The following is a 7085-nucleotide window of genomic DNA, read 5'->3' on the forward strand; positions in this document are numbered from 1 at the left end:
TGGTTTTAAGTTGGTTTTAGAGTCCAATAAAGTTGTAATTTCTAAGTATGGACAATTTGTTGGAAAAGGCTATGAGTGCGGAGGTTTGTTCCGCCTGTCTTTGTCAGATATTTGCACTAAAGTTATTAATCATGTCTGCCACGATAATGAGTCTAATATTTGGGATTCAGGACTTTGTCACATTAATTTTGGGTGGATGACGCGGCTAGCCATTATGAGTTTAATTATGAAATTCTCTATTGTCAAGGGCTCCAAGTGCCAAGTGTGTGTGCAAGCTAAGCAAACCTCGCAAGTCCCATAAGACTGCAGAGGCAAGAGACTTGGCACCACTAGAGCTTATACATTCTGATCTTTGTGAGATGAATGGCGTGTTGACAAAAGGTGGAAAGAAATACTTCATGATTTTGATTGATGACTCCACTAGATATTGTTATGTGTATCTTCTGAAATCAAAAGATGAGGCTTTAAATTTTTTCAAAAATATAAAGATGAAATAGAGAACCAACTTGATCGAAAAATTAAATGGCTTAGATCTTATCGTGGTGGAGAGTATTTTTTCAATGAATTTGATTTGTTTTGTGCGAAACATGGTATAATCCATGAGGACGCCTCCCTACTCACCTCAGTCAAATGGGGTGGACGAAAGAAAGAACTGAACTCTAACTTATTTAGCTAACGCCATGTTAAACTCAACGAGTCTCTCCAAGGCATGGTGGGGGGAGGCGCTAATGACTGCATGTCATGTCCTAAACTGAGTTCCCACAAAGCATAAGACCATGACTCCATTCGAGGAATGGGAAAGGAAAAGATTGAAACTCTCCTACGTACGTACTTGGGGTTGTTTGGCGAAAGTCAATATACCAATTCCCAAGAAGCGCAAGCTTGGACCAAAAACCATAGATTGTGTTCTTATGGGCTATGCTTTTCATAGCGTTGGCTATAGATTTTTGATAATAAAATCCGAGATATTCGACATGCATGTTGGTACAATTATGGAGTCGAATGATGCGACTTTCTTTGAGGACATATTTCCTATGAACGATATGTCGAGTTCATCAAATCAGGAGATACCTACTTCATCTAGTGAGGAATTTGTTGTAATTCCTGAACCCACCATTGTGATGGAACACGTTGAGAATCCTGTTGGGGATGACAATGAAACTCTTCTAAGGAGTAAGAGACATAGGACCGCAAAGTCCTTTGGTGATGATTTCATTGTATACCTCGTGGATGACACACCCAGGACTATTTCAGAAGCCTATGCATCTTCTGATGCTGACTACTGGAAGGAAGCTGTCCGCAGCGAGATGGATTCCATCTTAGCTAACGGAACTTGGGAAATCACTGATCGTCCTTATGGGTGCAAACCTGTAGGATGTAAGTGGGTGTTCAAGAAAAAGCTTAAACCTGATGGTACGATTGAAAAGTATAAGGCACAGCTTGTGGCTAAGGGTTATACCCAGAAAGAAGGTGAAGAATATTTTGATACTTACTCACCTGTGGCTAGACTGACCACTATTCGGGTGCTACTATCACTGGCTGCCTCACACTATCTTCTCGTTCATAAAATGGCTGTTAAGACGACATTCCTCAATGGAGAGTTGAAGGAGGAAATTTACATGGATCAGCCCGATGGTTTTGTATTACCTGGTCAAGAAGGAAAGGTAGGCAAGTTATTAAAGTCTTTATATGGCATTAAACAAGCTCCTAAAGAGTGGCATGAGAAGTTCTAAAGAACATTAACTGTTGCAGGCTTTGTAGTAAACGATGGTGACAAGTGTGTGTACTATCGGCATGGTGGGGGTGAAGGAGTTATTCTTTGTCTGTATGTCGACGACATACTGATCTTTGGAACCAAACTTGATTTAATCAAGGAGGTTAACAATTTCTTATCTCAATGTTTTGAGATGAAGGATCTAGGAGTAGCTGATGTCATCTTAAACATCAAGTTGTTGAGGTATGAGAATGGTGGGATTACACTGCTTCAGTCCCACTATGTGGGAAAGGTCTTGAGTCATTTTTGGTATGGCGACTGCCAGCCTTCTCCAACTCCATATGATGTTAGTGTGTTGCTTCGAAGGAATCGACAGATTGCTAGAGATCAATTGAGATATTCTCAGATTATTGGCTTGCTTATGTGCTTGGCTAGTGCCACGAGGCCTGAAATCTCGTTTGCTATGAGCAAACTAAGCCGATTTGTATCAAATCCGGGAGGTGATCATTGCCCTGCACTTGACAGAGTTATGCGCCATTTGAAAGGCACTACAAGCTATGGGATTCACTATACCGGGTACCCAAGGGTACTCGAGGGTTATAGTGACTCAAACTGGATATCTGATGCTAGTGAGATTAAGGCCATGAGTGGTTATGTTTTTACACTAAGTGGTGGCGCTGTTTCCTGGAAGTCTTGCAAATAGACCATCTTAACGAGGTCAATTATGGAAGCAGAACTCACAACATTAGACACCGCCGCTGTTGAAGCAGAGTGGCTTCATGAGCTCTTGATGGACTTACCTATGGTTGAAAAACCAATACCCCCTATCCTGATGAACTATGATAATCAAACTTTGATCGTCGAGATAAATAGTTCTAGGGATAATATGAAGTCCTCAAGGCATGTGACAAGGAGATTAAAATCTGTCAGAAAATTGAAGAACTCCGGAGTTATTACGTTGGATTATATCCAAATGTCAAAAAAATTGGCAGATCCCTTCACAAAGGGTTTACACGTAATGTGATCGATAATGCATCGATGGAGATGGGTTTGAGACCCACCGCACGAGTTGTCCACAGTGGTAATCCACTCTATATAATCGGAGATCCCGTGAGGTAGAAGTGGGAGACAAGCTGTTGGTCAGTTGGGAGGAGAGTATCCCTATATTAATTATCCACTCCGTGAAGATGCAATACTCTCCTGAGATGCATGGCAGGTTGATACTTATCTTAATGTGTTCCAAGTGGCTTATTTGGGTAAGCAGAGATGTTGCCTTGCAGAGCATCTCCTGAGGAACACACCTATATAAACTTGACTGTTAACGAGCAGTCTGTAAGAATTGGGTGTTTTCTAATAAATTCATGAAAGGCCCTGGAGTACGACACATACTCTCCACCCGCGGGGAAGTCTTGCGGCAACCCAGTATCGTTCAAGAATTTGTGTGAAATTAGTCTCGCAGAAAACTTGTAGTTCAAGGCATAGCCCACTATTCAAGTTATGATCTAGTGTAGCATAAACCTTTAAGTGGAACTTCAACTTTACAGTATCCACTGAGCACCGGTATATAAACAATGTTTTGGAACTAAATGATGAAATGTGCCAATGAGACTTTGTGGGGGATTGTTGGAATTTGTTAGTAGGCCTTTGGCCCAAAGCCCAACTAAAATTCTGAAATTCTCTTTGCCCATTCATGCATAACTAGTGAGCGGGACTAAAGTTTAGTCGCACCCCGGAAGTTGAGAGAAAGTTGCACCTCTTTATAAGGTGGGGTCTTTTACCACTTGTATGAGCATGAGAAGAGAAGACCTACACGCGCGCTCCTCCTCCTCGCTCGCCTCACCATGCCTCGCTGCGCCGCGGGAATGAGCCGAGCCGAGGACAATACATTTTCTATATTTTTGCTGCTCCGGAATAATTAATAAGTCATTAATTAATAATTAATGCACGCGTTAATTACTCAGCCGTTATTGATTATTTTGGATCATGGGGCTGTTACTTGGGCGTGGAGCTTTCTCCACAACCTACCCGACCCGCATTATATAGTCAGGTGGTGAACGTCTACCCTAGCCGCCGCCACAACATATGGTTTCACATCGTTCGAGATCATTTCGCCGCCACGCAAGTCTTCTCCACCCCTCCTCCCGGCGTGCACCGCAAGAAGGGACAACAAGCCTCCGGAACCCCGCCTCTCGTGATCCTGTACGGGAGAGGGGCGATTAGGTTTTTGGGGAGCGCACTCGCGCAACTGCTGGCAGCGACGACTTCGCCAACGACAACTTCTTCCCCGGCCTCGGCAACCTCCTCATCAACGACATGGGCGACAACATCAACGTCGGCGCTCCTGCTCCAGCTGCACCGTATGTGGTCTTGTCCTCCTTGTTCGAGATTGTGGTAGAATTCATATTTCTAGTTTGTACCCTAGATTCGATCTGTTCATCTACTATGCTAGTCCGCATAATTAGTTTAATCTATGTTATTGTTGCCATGATTTACTTTCTATTTATTCGAATTAGATCTCGTAGTAATTTGCTCATATATTCAACAGTACACACACAGGCCACGATGCAATTCATGACACAAAGCGAATGACATACTTTCTATTTCTGAAATTTCAACGACGAACCCACCTGAATATAAATGCCATACTCAAGTTTGCTAGTACAAAAGCACGCACACACATACACACAGTTCGTCAATAATTAAGTTTATTACAATAGCTAGCACACACACTAGAGTTCATCCATAGTTAAGTCTATTACAATACCTAGCACACAAGCAGAGTTCATCAGTAATTAAGTTTACAATAGGTAGCGCACACATATAGTTCATCGACTGAACAAGTCCTCGTACATCCGGCTAAAGCCATACACTTGGCTAATCAAATAAAACACATCACTAACATAACAAGTTGATTCTGAGAAAAGGTTCTTTTCGACGGGCATGCTTGAACGACTAATGTAGAATCCATTCTCTCCTGCTGTACAGCAAGGTAATTAGGAATCCCCTTAAGAGAAACAAGGCAATTAAGAAGTTACTTAATTAAAAAAATACTCCCTCAGTAAGGAAATAAGACCGTTTAGATCACTATTTTAGCGATGTAAATGGTCTTATAGTATTTCTTTACAGAGAGAGTACAAAGAAATAAAAAAGGATAGCCAAGCTTAAGCTTAGTAACAGTACATAGGACAAAACAAACCAACATAATCTTGTATTTGTATGCATGGCTGAAACACATGTTCATGCATAAGCAAACACAACTGAATAAAAAACAGGTGCATGAACGAGTAAACAGAAGGGAAAAAGGAAGTAATCCATGGATTTTTATTTTCACTAGCTATCTGCTAGCTCAATTCATTATTAATCAGACTGAATAATTAAGCATGTTTAATTTACTCAAACTCTACAATCACCACACAATTTTTATGTGCTCCCTCCATTTTTCTATACAAAGTCACTATCGAAATTACAATTTGCAGCTATATTACCAAGTACCAAGTATGATTGCTAGATATTAACACAGTTCCCTATACTTATATTTCATCTTTCAAGTTTTATGTACTTCAAGTACCAAACTTGATTGCTGATTAATTTGTGGAACATACTTCAGCTTGGATAAAGAAAAATACAATGGCTGCATTTTCCTTGGCTCTCTAGTTGATTTTTAGCCAAAACTTGGATGGCCAAATTAGCCATCCAGTTCGAAAATGTGGTAGTCTGGCTGGGTTTTCATGTGTTTAAGTCATACACTAAAGCCTCATAGACTACACCACACAACTGCGTAAACCAACCAGTTTAGGACATAAAGTTAATGTTGTTGGAGAGGGTTAAATTCATACCAGACCACCGAATATCAAGGAGGAGCCTCTTTAACGTTCATCCGGTTTTGTCTCCACGTACTCCATTGTACAACCACCTACATGATGATTTTTATATATATAAAAGATGTTAACATCACAGACACAAAAGCACGCACAATTAGTTGTAATTAATTTAGTGATTCTTACCTTTTGGATTTGCCACGGGCTCAATATCATGGGTTAGAAATACCATGGTTCCCAAAACAGAGCATCCTTCAGCCTCAGCGAAAACAAAGTCAGCCTCCTCTCGAGTGTAAAACTGGAAGTCAATATAGTGAAAGTCCTTATGTTCGCCGATCCGATAGTGCTTAACCTTCAAATCAAAGAAAAATGTGAGCATTAACCATTTGCCAAGTGAAAATATAAATGTGTCCTAAAAGATTAGTTATGTTTGTACCGATGCTTTTTTTTCAACAAGCTGACTTATGCGCCTTAGCGATTGCTTGTTTGTTGTCTGCACCCGTACTGTGTTGGACTTGGAAGAGGAACTCATCTGCATTGCAACTCGAAGATAGGAAGTAGCATAAATAGCTTAACTTGATTTATAGAGTCATTGGAGGAGCATCAATTGTACCTTAGAACAGAATGAACATACTATCTATATATCTATCTAATGGAAGTCGGGTTCCATCGGGATCCTACCCTTATCCAGAAACAAATTAAACAAACAAAGTGAAAGCACATAACGAGGCAGGAGAGCAAGGCCGTGAAGAAATACTAGTACCTTAAGCTTACGATGCTGACTTGAGAGGACAAATGAGAGGGAGAAAGCTAGTTGCAGCAGGTCGACTGGTTGATTGTTTGGCGAGGCGAGCTAGCGCCCCTGCTACTTGTAGTACCTTGGAGACGGAGAAGACGAAGACGGAGAAGAAATGGCATGTATCCTACCACTACCAGTAAGCTAGTGGGACGTTCGGCTTGTTGGTGTAGCATGTGCGGTCTGCAGCACGCGCGTGTCCTTGAATATTCACTGTAGCAGCTAGCCTACCCGATGCGTGCAGCCATAGATGATGAACACCGTCCTTGTAGTACCTTGTATGAGTTACGTGTCGACCAACCAACGGCTACCGAGTTCACCACCCATGATGCATGCAACATTTGACATGATGAACATGCAGCGACAGCAGCAGCAGCTCCATCATGCATGATGCCTACTGTCTACAGACTACAGTAGTAGTACTACAACATTTAATGTAGCTGCTTCATGCATTGCAACCCTGCCGTGGCCCGTGGCCTGCCCAGCCCACGAGGGAAAATGTTCGCATATGCGCGGCGCAGCAGTAGCACTGTTTCGCTCCCTCCCATCCAGCATTGCATTTTACCCTCGCACAGCACTGCAGTTGTTTGGTTGTAATGTATGTACTGACGCATGCTGAGCTGAAATTGTGTTTGATAGGCTGCATCAGACGAGACATGTTGCGTTGAGACTGTCTTTGGTAGCCTGTATCTGCGGTAGACTGCATGAACGGAATTTTTGGTGCCAAGACAATATTTAAACAACATTTCGACACTTC

The 7085-nt window shown here is 41.9% G+C and overlaps 1 long non-coding RNA gene across 1 annotated transcript; it reads right to left on the bottom strand.

The window, feature by feature from the left end:
- Positions 1–4402: 4402 nt before the first annotated feature.
- LOC125521803 lies at positions 4403–6469 on the bottom strand. The gene is made up of 5 exons (XR_007289452.1): positions 6296–6469; positions 5969–6064; positions 5719–5884; positions 5551–5627; positions 4403–4691 (listed from the first exon to the last, which is right to left on the bottom strand). It is a non-coding gene; the product is annotated as an uncharacterized LOC125521803 (long non-coding RNA).
- Positions 6470–7085: the final 616 nt, after the last annotated feature.

Source organism: Triticum urartu, chromosome 7 (assembly GCF_003073215.2).
Source record: "Triticum urartu cultivar G1812 chromosome 7, Tu2.1, whole genome shotgun sequence".
Taxonomy (NCBI): Eukaryota; Viridiplantae; Streptophyta; class Magnoliopsida; order Poales; family Poaceae; genus Triticum; species Triticum urartu.